This window comes from Colias philodice, chromosome 20 (genome assembly GCF_061535455.1).
Source record: "Colias philodice isolate Cphi_HAF_F1 chromosome 20, ilColPhil1 Martin Lab GWU primary, whole genome shotgun sequence".
NCBI lineage: Eukaryota > Metazoa > Arthropoda > Insecta > Lepidoptera > Pieridae > Colias > Colias philodice.
In genome coordinates, this window is record NC_143105.1 from 8,677,333 (window position 1) to 8,692,318 (window position 14,986).

General features: G+C 32.3%; 2 protein-coding genes, 1 long non-coding RNA gene and 1 pseudogene across 5 annotated transcripts in view; 2 read left to right on the forward strand and 2 right to left on the reverse strand.

The window, feature by feature from the left end:
- The window catches only part of Tk (Tachykinin), a 55,703-nt gene extending 51,396 nt beyond the window's left edge, over positions 1 to 4,307 (reverse strand). Inside the window, exon 1 of one of the 2 annotated variants that reach the window (XM_089708112.1) lies at positions 4,200 to 4,307. The gene's annotated coding sequence lies outside the window, so the exon portion shown is untranslated. Of the gene's footprint in view, positions 1 to 1,331; positions 1,425 to 4,199 lie in introns of those variants that run through there. The other variant, XM_089708111.1, reaches the window with a different exon arrangement.
- LOC149479596 (uncharacterized) overlaps positions 1 to 14,986 on the reverse strand; it is a 186,543-nt gene that overhangs the window by 162,198 nt on the left and 9,359 nt on the right. The window lies entirely within an intron of this gene.
- LOC149479602 (putative peptidyl-prolyl cis-trans isomerase dodo pseudogene) lies at positions 7,043 to 8,006 on the forward strand (annotated as a pseudogene). Its single transcript, XR_016317232.1, has 2 exons — positions 7,043 to 7,168; positions 7,433 to 8,006. The product of XR_016317232.1 is annotated as a putative peptidyl-prolyl cis-trans isomerase dodo pseudogene (transcript).
- The window catches only part of LOC149479601 (COMM domain-containing protein 4), a 37,227-nt gene continuing 29,283 nt past the window's right edge, over positions 7,043 to 14,986 (forward strand). Inside the window, exon 1 of the mRNA XM_089708119.1 lies at positions 7,043 to 7,168. The gene's annotated coding sequence lies outside the window, so the exon portion shown is untranslated. The remainder of the gene's footprint in view (positions 7,169 to 14,986) is intronic.

The following is a 14,986-nucleotide window of genomic DNA, read 5'->3' on the forward strand; positions in this document are numbered from 1 at the left end:
GAAAGTATAGCATCGAAGTACAAGAAATACAAAGCAGGATATATTTAGCTAAGTACTAATCTTACTCAAATTCTTAAAAAGTGATCAAAGAAACTGAGTAGGTACATTCACGTTAATCAACTCTAAAATTTCTTCGAAATGCTCTAATTTACAAACTCACAAACTCTAAGAAGGATTCGTAGAACGCTACATACAAAGTGGTTTAGAAATACTACACGACTCAGGAATTTATTTATTACTTGTTTTATCCAGGTCGAAACTGGACAGAGATAAAATGGAATGCTGTATACCTAGTTGTACTTATACATTTAAAGAACCAGCCTTTTTCCTTCTTATTCAACCGAGTCGGAGGAGGTCCTCAATACGTCTGTCTTATTATTTTGGAACGATTTTGATAATTACCATCAGATTTTTTAAGTCCCATTTAAATTTGGTTTTATTGTGACAAATGACGGGCGGTTTAGTTTCTTGTTAAAAAATATTTTTTTGACTAGTACCTACTAACTTGTTAAAAAATATTTTTTTGACTAGTACCTATAATATAAATATAGTTTCTTTATCTGACAGCGATGCGATGTTTAACTAGTGACCTAGGTGAAAATTATAACCACCCATGACTCATGAGTCATGAGCATTCACAAAGCTAAGAGATTTGTGAAGCTTTTATCGGCTTTTTGAGGTGGAGGCTCTTTATTGATTTTTTTATTTAGTAATTTAATTAATTTTAAATCCGTATTTTATTGAATAAATATGGACTTTGTCGTATGGAACCGTTTCAATAAAAATCCTTAAGAAATGGAAATAGAGTTTAACTGTATCTATTTACCATATACTTCTATACATAGACAAAATATGCATGAATTGATCTTTATATTTTGTTGCCTTAATCTTTAGTCTATGCCAATAGGTATATCGAATATTTAATATTGAAAAGATTTTATTTTAAAGTAGGTACTTGAGACAACGATTTAAAATATAGATTATTTCTATAAACAATATCTATCTAAAAAAAAGAATAACCAATTTGACCAAATATAAGACGAAAAATTTTTAATCATTAGCTAAGACAAAATAAAATACAACTAAGTAGTTAATTATAGGTACGTTAAAATTTTAATTTATCCCTGTAAAATTTTAAATTATTCAGTCTCGAATTAGAAAGCTTTAAAAGTGCTTTACCTACTTTAGTTTATAGCTGCATAATAAATGTTAATTAGGTTTTATTTATTTTTAAACATTAAGTATCTAATATTAAGTAATTAAAACGCAAAAAAACTATAATGATTTCCGTCATCACATATCATTTTACCCTAAATAAAAAAACGACTCACCGTAAAAGAGATGTTATTGAAAATGCACGTCGACTCACAATGTCTTCATAACTTTGAACGCAACAGATTTCAGCCACACTGGCGCGCGGGAAAACCTACAACTGCTGCAAAGCGCGCGAAAACTCTTCTACTTACGTCAAAATCCAACCAATCAGGTGCGCCGTACGCCTCCGCGCGCTGCTATCCACCAATCAGGTTAAATGCGAAACACTTAAAAACTTTAATAGGTTTTTCATGTCAACCTTTCAATAAAGCTGGGAACACATTGCTCACACGCACTTGACGTGATTTCATTTCCTGGATGCAGCTGTATACCTACATCATGTGTCAATAATATTAAAACGAAATAAATACATACTTACCTTCCTTCAGTATGAAATGACGTCATTGAAACAATATTTTGTCTTGCATTGGATTTAAAAAATGTTTAATACATTTTTAAATAATTTGCACGATAGTTATTATTAATATTTTAAACAAATGTACTTAACTTTTTATAATGATGTCATTTTTTTTCCATATAGATAACTAAAAAAAAAGGTAAATAAGAATAATTTTAGGACACATCACACAACTAACGTGTGCTCTAGGCCTATAGTACTCCATCATTCGAATCTTTCTTTTATCTATCTAATTGTGTGTATATTAGATTTAGCGTTACATGATAAGCAATTTTAATATCACTATTAAACGTACCGCCAGAGTTATAATGAACGATTAATCAGGTTTTGTGATATACTACATGACAATGTGGGAGTTAGCACGCTTCGGCACTATTGGGCCGTCATACCGGTGAAGGTACACCCACAGAGGATCAGCGCTAAAGATTTTCCGAAATAGATGATGACATGAGACTGGTGTGATTCGTATAATCGGACATACTAGGACTAAAACTACTACACGTCTACTCCTAGTAAAGAAAAAGCGGAGCCGTTTGATCGGATCGGGAACAATGACATAATTATTATTTTAATGAGTTTATCTTATTAAAATGTATTAACAGTAGTTAGTTTTAAATATTTATATATTTACTATTTATTATTAACTGAAAACTAGAAACTAATTATAACAAATCCAAAAAATACAGTCGAATATAGAACCAAACTTTTTTGAAGTCGGTTGAATTGAAGTAATTCCTTACATTCCTTACCAATCAGGGTTGCCTGGAAGAGATTGCTTTTAAGCAATAAGGCCGCCTTTTAGTACGTATGTGCCGTGTGTTTTCATTGTATCTTAATTGTAATTATAGAATAGCTTATTTATGTTTGGTATATTAACGACTTACCGGATGTCCTGGAGTACAGTCAGTGCCTATTATTTGCCGATGACTTGAAAGTTTTTCTACGAATAAATGAGGAGGCGGACTGCGAGCGTCTACAAAGTGACTTACGAAATATATTCGAATGGAGTCTGCGAAATAAGCTATATTTCAATATAGCAAAATGCTCTGTAGTTAGTTTCACTCGTGCAAATAAAAATATAAAACACACCTACTCGCTTGGATCCGTTCCTATTCAACGGGTGAATAAGGTGCGCGACTTAGGGGTTTACTTCACGCCGGACCTGATGTTTCGTGAGCACATCACAAACATATGTAAAAAGGCTTACAAAAACCTTGGATTCCTTCTGCGCCAAACAAAAGATTTTACAAATATTGCAACGATAAAAGTGCTCTTCAATGCGTTAATACGCAGTCACATGGAGCACAATTCAGTTGTTTGGTCCTCACACGAAGATAAATACAATGTAATGTTAGAGCGGGTCCAGAACAAATACATTAGATATCTTTATTTTAAGCTGTATGGGGTGTACCCCTTTTACCCGTTAATGTATCCTACACTATTCATTTTGGGTATGGTAGGATACAATGAACTGAGGGTGCGACGGGAATTCTCCATTGCGCTATACTTTATACAGTTATTGAGGGGTTTTGCACATAATCCCGGAGTACTCCAATCCCTCTCGCTGTATGTGCCGGACAAGTACGTTGAGAAGCGTCACAAGCCCCCACTACTCTACGTGCCGCAAGCACGAACCAAGCTGCTTGCGAAGACTCCTCTGGTGCGAGCACTCCGCGTTCTTAATGACCTCCATGGGAGAGTGGATATATTTACATGCAAGTTGGGTGAATTAACAAAGGTTCTTCTTTATGTCATTTGTTATTAATTATATTGTTATTATTGGATTGTGTTAATTGTATGTTCTCTTAGTAGGTTGTAAGTTATTAGTTTATGTTGTTAGTATAAGTATTAGTAGTATTAGTTTAATATATATGTATAACATCTATAGTTTTAAGTCAGTACCGCATTAGGAAATCCTGTAATGGTATTTGATATGTGTGAATAAATAAATAAATAAATAAATAAAATAAATATATTATGTACAATAAAGAATAAATAAATAAATAAATAAATAAATAATTATGAATAAAATGATTATTTAGGTACATGATAAACCAATCGTGTTTGTCCAATTACATCGCAAATTAAGACAACAAACAATACAGTTATTAATATATGTAGGTACCTTTATTCCCTGAGTTTATTACGTACCTAATTAATAATACGCCGTGATCTGTGACCAATAATTATAAAAATCCCTAGACATTACAAGTTACAACGTATTATTTAACTTTTAATTAGCACATTTTCCTGTAGGTATCGTATGCTATGAAGTATGAACAAAAGTACTAAGTAGGTACATCGAGCTATACTTATTTAGGCGGATTTTATTTGTACAAAAAAATGGCGGGGATTATTTTTGTCATTAATTAATATGCTGTAAAAAAAAAAATAATATGACCTTACCTGATTGTAAGTAGGTATATCTCTTCTATCTCTAAATACCTATTTAGCCAGAAAAACTTACCAGATAAATTTTAAAATGTCCTATATTTTTTAACAGTAGATTGTTCCTCTCTGTGGTTCCTTTTGTCTGACTTCTCGACTCATGGCAATTTTATTCAACGACGTTTCGACGTAACGAGCAACAACCTAAAAACGAAAGGAAATTTTTAATTTCTACCTACTTTTATTGTTAACTACATACTTAGTAGCGATTAAAACCATGGTGGTATTCTGTTGGTTTAATAACACAAAGATTAACTAATACATATATATAGGTAAGTAGTAGTAGGTACGTCTAACATTAAAACACCGAAGTTCTAATCCATTTCTAATAATAAACATAAAATATTTTCAGCACATAGCAAAAACGTTAAAATGGTAATTTACTTACTTGCTTTTATGTTGTATGTTAATGGTTTGTATTTTTAAACTAAAAAAATAATCAACTTTCATTAGTCTAATAAAAAACGAATACATAATTAAATTTTAAAACAGAATCAGAAAAAACTGGTGCCAGGCATTCGAAATTTGAATTTTTTTAGATTCGATTTAGTTTATGGTTTACCGCATGTTGCCACCTTGTTGCCATAGATCTCGTTTTAAATTCTTCCAGTCTCTCTCTATCTTTCTGCCAGTGAAGAGATAGGGAGGTTCCATAAACCTTATAAAAGAAAGAGAAATTTCAGTTTTTATGAATGCGATTAATTATTAAGACAGTAGCGACATCTACTACTAATAAAAAAAAACTCGCACAAGTCTGTTCTTACCAATAATTATAATAGATGTCAGTAGTCACAAATCATGTAATATACATGTAACTTGATATTCAGATCATAATATTATTTATTGTACCTTCCATGGTATCGTCATTGTCTTTTTTGTTTTGTTTTTATTTATTCAATATATTCACCTTAGAGTATAGATATAGTATATATACTCCAAGAAGCTTATATCTTATACACTGGAGATTTCGGTATGAACATTTGACGTGTAACAAGAAAATTGTTGTGTTCTATCACTTTCACACCTAACTTGGTATTGCCACTGTTAATACGAAGTTTTCCCAAGGCTACTATGTATGCTGTAATATTCTGTGCAAAAGGTTAGTTTTTGTACATGAGTTTGTTGATAAATTGCCAACAACGTCATTCAGAAGCATTGTTGGATGAGACAATTATTATTTATGCTAAATAAAATAAGTATCTGAACCAATTATTAAAAAGCGATATTCCCTGATTATGGGTAGTTACCATAATAAAATTGTAGCAACTCTCACTTTGACAATATGGCATAAATGTCAAAAAAATTGCGTCGCTTCGAATATTTAAGTTAATATTGTTGCGTATTTAATAAATATTTTCCGAATATTAATAATGTATTGCATTGTGAAAAATTGCAGAAGTTTTTGGACACCAAATTCTGGCCTATAATTTCACAGGCAAGTGTATATTTACGTTATTTACAATATTCCTAATACTCATGCATTTACCTGTTTAGAATCATTTTAATGGCAAAAATCGTCAAATTTATCATCATTTTACTAAGCAATCATGTTAAATAAGTTCTTTTCCTAATACTTTCATCATTTTTCAACAAGTTTTCAACAAACAAATTTAACAAGTAAGGTAACCATGATGATGGGTTTTTACGGATAGCGACGATAATATATTGCTAAACAATATTATGATGAACATTAAGAACACCATTTTAAAAAAATTTATACTAGTAATGAAACAACACACGACATCGGTATTGCACTCACATATTGTGGTTTGTTCTTTTTTACATTGAAATTTATACTTTTTAACCTAATATTTTTTTGTTTTACGTATTTCAGCTTTCCAAAAATGAAATAAAAAGAAATAAATGGCTGTCCATAATGCCTATCAAGGGTAAAATTTATCAACATGCCAGAATATGCAGTTTGCATTTTAAGCTTGAGGATTACGGTCCAGAAAAAAAATACCTTTTGAAAAGTGCTATACCTTTTTATTTACCACATTCTTGTTACTGCGTCTCAACTGTTAAAGTAATTTTAATTATATTATAATTAACCACCATGAAACCATTAGTAACCGTAAGTACAGCTCCTGAAAGACATACGAATTTCTGAGAACTGTAATATCGTTACCACACATCAACACTAGTGATGCAACTCTCCCTTTGGAATATTGAAAAGTTTTAGACTGAAGTTTGAGTAACCAAAACGATGTTTTAATGTATGTGGCACTCATTTTAATTAAAAAATCGTAGTATGAGATGAAAAGTTATCAAGCGTTATTTAAAACTATCATTCTCTACCAATTAAAATGGTATGTACCTATAAAGATGATAATTATTGATGTAAGTTGACCAGTAATATTATAATATAAATACTGTTAAAAATATATGTCGTTATTATTTATAGACCATGATTTTTAGTTTTTCTTATTTCGAAAAATCCTGAATATACGAACCAGTGTGGTCACCCACAGAAAGAGACAAAAAACAACACTGACGTCATTCAAGGTTATATTTTCTTGTGACAAGTTAATGGTCATAGTGCAATCTCCAGTGTATTAGTTATAAGCTTCTTGATATACTCTAAGCTTTTCACATATTGGTATATAATTGCCAGTTAAAAAAAATGCGGTTTGAAGTTTATTAATTATTTTATTCCAAAGATAAATTTATATTAAGAAAAGGAAAATTACGAATTATTTGCAATTATGTAATTATTAATATTTTGAATTTGTGCAGCATTGATAATGACAGCTGATTAGGCTGTAGAACAAAGTTTCCTTTGCCCTGACGGCTTGACAGAAATCAGAATTCAGAATAGATCAAATGTCAAAGACCTTTTTGGCTTTTGCTTCGCTTGCAAAGTTGCAAGTTGCATTTTGTTAATTATTAAAAGTGGTATATCAGTAATTTAAACTACGTTAAATTATAAAATAAATCAAGTGGGATTAGTTGCGGTTTACCAGAAGTCAATATCCAACAAAAAATTAGGTAAGTATTTTTAAAAACCATGTTTTCTTGTTTAAACGGAAGCCGACTGGGGAGGCATTTCTGCTTTCTAAATAGTAATTAGATATCTGAAAAGTGAAAGCTATAATCAAAACTAAACATTAAACCGCTTATTAAGTCGCGAAATGTTATTGAGAACCGAATCTACGTAAAATATTTCCGTTTTACCGCGTTTATAACCCTACTTTTGCGGTTTTAAGTGATGTGTGATAAACAAACGATGAAATTGTTCACCAAACATTCCAGAATGCCATCTGACAAGGAGGGACCATTGCCCGAAGGATGGGAGATGAGGAAGAGCAGGTCAACGGGTATGGCATACTTTCTAAACACATACACGAAGAAATCGCAGTGGGAGCGTCCCGACGCGCCCGCCGACCCAGGTGAGATCCGATGCAGCCATATTCTCGTTAAGCACGCGCAAAGCCGGCGGCCATCGTCATGGCGCGAAGACAACATCACGCGTAGCAAGGAGGAAGCTTTAGAGATCCTAAAGAACTATCGGAAACAAATAGTAGCAGAAGAAGCAACATTTGTGGATATCGCTACAAAGTTCTCTGATTGTTCATCGGCTAAGCGTGGAGGTGATCTTGGCTCATTTGGACGCGGGCAAATGCAGAAGCCATTTGAGGAAGAAGCTTATAAGCTGAAGATTGGACAACTCAGCAAGCCTGTTGAGACTGATTCCGGTGTTCACATCATCTTGAGAACTGCTTAATTGTTATATTTATCATGGATAACTAATTTTGCGCTATTCTGATTTATTATTTAGAACTGAAATGTGTCTTTTATATAAATGTTCACATATAAGTAAGTATTTACTGTGGGTTTATTGTCGTCAGTATACATTATATACGACTTATCACTCATTTCAAAGTTGATGTGTCCTAATAGCTTGATTTTAAATAACGGATAAGTGTAAAAATGTATCTCAAAAAGTGTCTCAAAAGTCTATCAGAGACTTCAGGTTCTTTTGAAATACTTTTAAATTCATTGCACATTGCAATTTCATACTAGTGGAAACAATAACATACTTCACAGCTTAGTTATAATATTGTTGCACATAGCGTAAATTGGTTTTACATTTTTTATATAAACAAAAAAAAAGTGTGCGTGTACTAGTTTACACACGTAAGAAGTGAAACTTTTTTAATGACCTTATTTTACGTGTAATGGAAAAATGTCACGCCTAAGAGCGAGCGCCCACGAGCAACTTAGTTGCCCGGCAACTATTTTGTCTCTGTCGCTGTCTCCTCGCAAAGTTTTGAACGATGCGCTCACGAAAGCGACAGCAACGCAACTTTTTCTTTAAAATTTTCTGCATTTATCAACATGGTTTTCGAAGAGACGGTTGTGGTCTGTGCTCTTGTCCCGCATAGTTCCCATTCCCGTGGGATTTCCGGAATAAAACCTATCCTATGTGTTAATCCAAGTTATCCTCTATATGTGTGCTAAATTTCATTGTAATCGGTTCAGCAGTTTATGCGTGAAAACTGAAAACCATACATATGTACCTACAAACCTTTCCTCTTTATAATATTAGTATAGATATGTAATCGTAATTGTAAAAAGTAAAGTAGTTTTTATTTAATACTTTTTAGTGTATTTTTCAACACGAATCAAACGAGCTCAACCTCGATAAAGTTGAGTCAATATATTACTAAGTTCCTATGGCCACTTTCCGATTCCATCATCAAATCAGCTCTATCTCATAATAATGTTTCATCGCTATCCAATTTACATGCGTATACAAAATTTCAGCTCAATCGGTTTCCTGAAAATGAATCAAAGTTACTTGCTACATTTCAATTAAGGGGGCGCATAAAGCAAAATAACCAATCTTCTATTAGATGATACGTGTAATATGCAAGACTAAATCTAAAAAATAAAATATATATCAAACTAGATGATATGTTCAACGGTGGTTCAACGATTCTGTTTAATCAAAAACATAAAATATTAAAATTTACTCGTTAAAAAAAAATCACCAAGTTAGCTCTAATTTTCACACTTTTACGTTTTCTACTTGACATGGTAATACTTATTGTGATTTTTTTTTCATAAACAATTATATTAAAACATTTGCAAGATATTATTTGCGATAAACCACTTTTGGCGCTCTTTTTTTCTCGAGATAAACGTTTGATTTTGGTTTGTGGTTTATCGCAGATAAAACCAAAACTAAAAGTAATTACACAAAATGCTCTGACAAATATCTTGCAAATGTTTTAATATAATTGTTTATGAAAAAAAAATCATAATAAGTATGGTAATACTTATTATGATTTTTTTTTGTGTCATGATGTCAAGTAGAAAACGTAAAAGTGTGAAAATTAGAGCTAACTTGGTGATTTTTTTTTATCGAGTAAATTTTAATATTTTATGTTTTTGATTAAACAGAATCGTTGAACATAATATCGATGCCTCCTAAGTATAATGAGTCAACTGACATTTTAGCTATTTTACAGGAGAACGATTTGAAGGCAAATCGTTTATATTTTATTGAAATAAAATTAATTCGAAATAAAGTAAATGTTTTTTTAATGTAAATTGTAAGCTCTTCCTTTGGTACAAAATGATTTTGCTGATTTTTGTTTTTAAATGACATTTTATGTAGATGGCTGGGTATACGCCGGCGGGACTCAATAGTGAAATGGTTTAAGTACCAGTTATATTCATGTACGTTGTCCATCAAAATCTATCGTTTACACCAAAATAACATGAAATAATGATTGTTATTTTATTAATATAATTTTACTTTTATTTATTTTGGGTTTTTCTACCTCAGTAAATAATAAAATGTTGAAATTATATCACTTGACTCATTATACTGGGAAAGACATCAGGAATGTTAACATTTGAAACCTCTACGTATACTGGACCAATGTAATTTACCGAGGTTTCTTTATTAGTATTTTTTTGTGTAATACCTTTCGATGTGTGGGATTAATAAAAGCTAGGAAGAAGAACAAGAATAATAAACCAAAAACAACTCATTTTGAAGAATCACGATGTATTTTGCGTCATAATTATGTATATAGAAACATATTTTTAACATAATAGTTTTACTAAACGCTACAACGTAAACAAATCACTATTTATAAAATATCATTTACCGGCAATTTAAGTTTAACAATACTGAAAATTATGAAAATTAATAACGTCACGGTCTATTTCTAATGCTCAAAAAAGTTATAAGGGTTAACAAATTAAAAATCAGTCAAAATTGCTGTCGCTAGATCCATTAGAATTTGTTGAAATCAATTAATTTATTAAAAAATAAATGAAATTCCTATTTATCGCTATAATTAAGTACGAAGTTCTTTATACATAGTATACATAGTAGCCCTACTAAAAGCTACAAGTAAAAACAAATCAACATTAAACAAATTATCAATGTTCCATCATCAAAGAGAAATAAATTAATAACGCAAATTCAAAAGTCAGAATCGCTGTCGTTAGCTGCATTAGAGTTCGTTGAAATCAAATTATTAAAAAATAAATGATACTATGTATTTAGGAATAACTAGTGTCTTACAAAGATCCATCAAGTCTTTGTGCTTATTTTGGTCAATAGAAATTGGCATCTGATAAGCTAAAGAAATATTATCTACGTCAATATCTCTTCGATTTCGTGTAGCTTCGTGTAGCTTTTGGTATCTTTACACATTCTATCCACTTGTAAGCACCATCTTGGTATCTCGTTTTACAAAACAGCCGATGGATATTCTGCTTTAACTAGTACTTCCGTAACTTTATTCCAAGGCATTTTTGATCCATCATTGGTAGTTGTCCAGATGTTTATATGCTATAGCTTTGATTTAAAGTCTTTAATTAACTTGAATTAAAAGACACTTTAGTAACTTTGTATGGCTTTGTATGGCATCGGATTTGGCGAAACTAAAAGCTCTAGCTATCTTTCAATGAAAACGTGCATACTGTCGTCTTTATTTGGACCCACTACTAGAAAGCTATGACTAATATCTATAACAAACTTCGAACTAGCTAACATATACATTAAAAATACAATTCTGTTTCTATTTTGGCCTCAACAGTTGTCTGACCTGAACCGGTAATCTTTGACACCATTACCCACCGTGTCTTCTATAAACTTTAAAACACAGCTGGAAATTGCACTAGCGCCTCTTTTTGCTGTCTGTTGATGCCATAAAAAACAATAACCCGGAAGAGATCCAAGATATCGTGAATTTATCATAATATCATTAATTAATTCCATTAATCATGATATTCTAGATTCCTGTGTAAATTTAAAAAATTTCGCGCCCTGTTTTTCTGTATTATGTTAATAATATTAATTTAACATGTTAAACAACTATTATTACTTAAAATTGCGTGCATACTTGCCGCCATTCATCGTTTACTGAGCCGTAATAAACTTGTATAATGATACAAGTTTATTGTGCCCCTACTCACGCCCCGCGTACACTGGTACAATGTTATTTAGATCAGTTTACAATGTACGATTTTAACTGATGTTGAAATTGATTTAGTATACGTGAAATTATCTCGGTAATTATTGTTCTTTTTTAATTTTTTTTAACACTAACGTTAAGATCACGATTTATCATGTTCGTTTATGTAAAAATATGAAAATACCTAAATTTGTTAGTTGACTCATTATACTTAGGAGGCATCGATATCATCTAGTTTGATATACAGGGTGTCCCACTTTCGGTATACTAAGCGCAAAGGGACTTGTTGTTTTGCATACGCTGAGTACGTAAAAAATAATTATAAAATTCCAGACGCATTTTTTTTTAAATGGAGGAATTCTTAAAATTCCATGTGTACACCCCCAACAAGCAAACCGCCCAACTTTGCCACCCGCATGTGAGCTATCGTTTAAGATTATGTTTTCATAGACAAAATACTCACATTAGCGAAGCGGTATATGCCGGCTGCGCGAAGCTAGAGACGAATACATGGATTTTAAGGAAAAATTTAGCAAAAAAATTTTCGCGTAATTTTGTTATTTAAGTATTTTTTATGTGATCAGTGTATGCAAAACTACAAGTCCCTTCGCGCTTAGTATACCGAAAGCGGGACACCCTGTATATTTTATTTTTTAGATTTGGTCTTGCATATTACACGTATCATCTAATAGAAGATTGGTTATTTTGCTTTATGCGCCCCCTTAAGTCATCGAGATCAGACAAAAATGCTCACAAAATAAAAACTACTGGGCTTATCCGAATAAATTTTATGGGACCAATCCCACACCATTCTGCATCAAACAAAAAAAGAGTCACGTAAATCGGTTCAGAAACCTCGGAGTAATCGGTGTACATACATACAAAAAATATACCGGCCGAATTGATAACCTCCTCCTTTCTTTTGAAGTCGGTTAAAACTACTGTGTACGAGAATAAATACGTTGACATAAATACGTATTATCGCTACGCCGGTTACGCGGCAACTGGCCGGCGGCCGTCGCCTGGCAACATTTTTGTCGCCGTGCGCGCACTTGCATTGAAACCAATAGATAGGGCGACAGTTGCGTCGCGGGCTTGTCTCCGAACCCGCGGACAAAAAAGTCTCCCGGGAGTTGCGTCGCTACGTACGCGCACTTTCATACTAGCCCATGGCTGGAGAGACAAAATAGTTGCGGAGACAAAATTGTTGCGGAGACAAAGTTGCTCGTGGGCGCTCGCTCTAATGAAAAAATGTTACACTAAATTTTTCTCCAACCCCGATAAAGAAGTTTCACTTCAATAATTATTATCTTGACAAATGAGTAAATGACCATGATTCTGTATCTTTGTGAGGCATTTTAGATAAATCTATATTCTATAAGAGAAAACAGATTTAAAATAAAAAAAAATATAGCTTTTTAAGACTCCACTATAGTTTTAAACTTTTAAATTGCTTAATTATAAGGCCAATTCAACTAGCAGAAACTGCCAACATACCAATCTGTATATTATGTACATGGATGGGTTCTAGGTAGTAATAATATTATAATATAGGTAGTATAATTAAATATTATAAATATTTCAATTTTTCTTAAAATTTCATGTTTCTACGAACATTTTTAATGTTGGAGGTTTTTAAATTAACTTGAATGATGGTATTTTTTACAACCTGAAGACAACGAAAATGTAATATGCTTTCTGATTATATTTTTCCAATAGATTTTCATATTCCATTTGTATTAAAACATCATTCATAATATTTTGTTCTTCCCATCATACCTACTTATTTTTAAAGACTGCTACTAGATGGCGCTGAATTTTTTTAAGAAATATTGTTAGTAATCATTGTATTTACATAGGAAAATGCTTAAAATATTGCACACTTTTTTCATTATTATTACTTGATAATGTTAGAAATAAGAATATAGTATAGATTATAAACATAAATTAAGACTTACTGATACTTTTAAACAGATAATTTTGTAGCAAGGAAAATTATTTTGTGTCCTAAGCATTTAATTTTATTATTTTAAAATTACTTTAGTTCAAACCAAAAAAATATTGGATACTAATATAGTGAATATTCAGTATATTATTCAAAATTATGTTTGTTGGAACAAATAGGTATCTACTTATGATTAATTTTGACATTTGGAAATTAATGCTATCAAGAATCTATTGTAAAAGAAATCAAATAATATTGATATTCTCAATAGTTTTTGCGTTCACTATATTATGTATTATGAAATAAGCTATTTTTAAACTAGGAATTACTATGTTATAGTGTTTATTAAAATAAAAGCTGTATAGAGGATGTCACTTGTTTTATTTATAACTAGCGGTCCGCCCCGGCTTCGCCCGTGGTACATATTTCGCAATAAAAGGTAGCCTATGTTCTTTCTAAGGGTCTAAAGATTATCTTCTGTTGACTTAATAAACAATATTAAAACTAAGTATTTTCTACACAAAAAATATAAAACAACCAAGTTAGAATGTGATTATAGAGACTTTTCATTGTACAGGAAAATAGTAAAAAAAAACATTGATGAATCTTATAAAGCACATATAAATAAAATTCAATATCAATTTACTAAGGACCCAAATCAATTTTGGCAGTATATAAAGTCAAGACGAGGTTCGTCAAATAAGTCTAACGTTATTTTGAAAGAAGGGATACCTCTAACGGATGCTGAGTGTGCTGATGAATTCGCAGCCTTTTTTAAAAGTGTGTATAACAAAGAACGGCCACTTCTTGATACGCAGGTAGCGAGTCAGTGCGGAGCTAGCAGCGCGCGCGTAAGCCTCAACGCTCTTACCGTGGCCGACATAAGGAAGGCGCTAACGCGTTTGAAACCGAAGCGTTCAGCTGATCCGGATGGGATACCAGCGTTTATTTTTAAAGATTGTGCTCGAGTGCTGGCCGAACCGCTGTTGCATATTTACAATGTCTGTTTGAACGCAAATACATTCCCAACGCAATGGAAAATTACGCGAGTGATACCGGTGCCCAAAGGTAGAGTGAGTGCAAGCGTTCAAGATTACAGGCCTGTTGCAGTACTATCAACACCTGCAAAGGTTTTTGAAGCCGCTATACAGCACAGGATGTACGAGCAGGTTTCAGGGCAGCTCTGTGATGCACAGCATGGGTTTCGGCCTGCGCGTAGTACTTCCACTAACTTACTCAATCTCATGGCGTACTTAGTACCGGCGGTGGATGCAGGAGTTCAGGTAGACGTGGTATACCTGGACTTCCAAAAAGCATTTGACACCGTCGACAATGATGTCTTATTGAGGAAGTTGGCGGAAGTAGGATGCACACCGAAACTCTTGCAATTCTGGGCATCTTATATGCAAGACCGACAGCAGT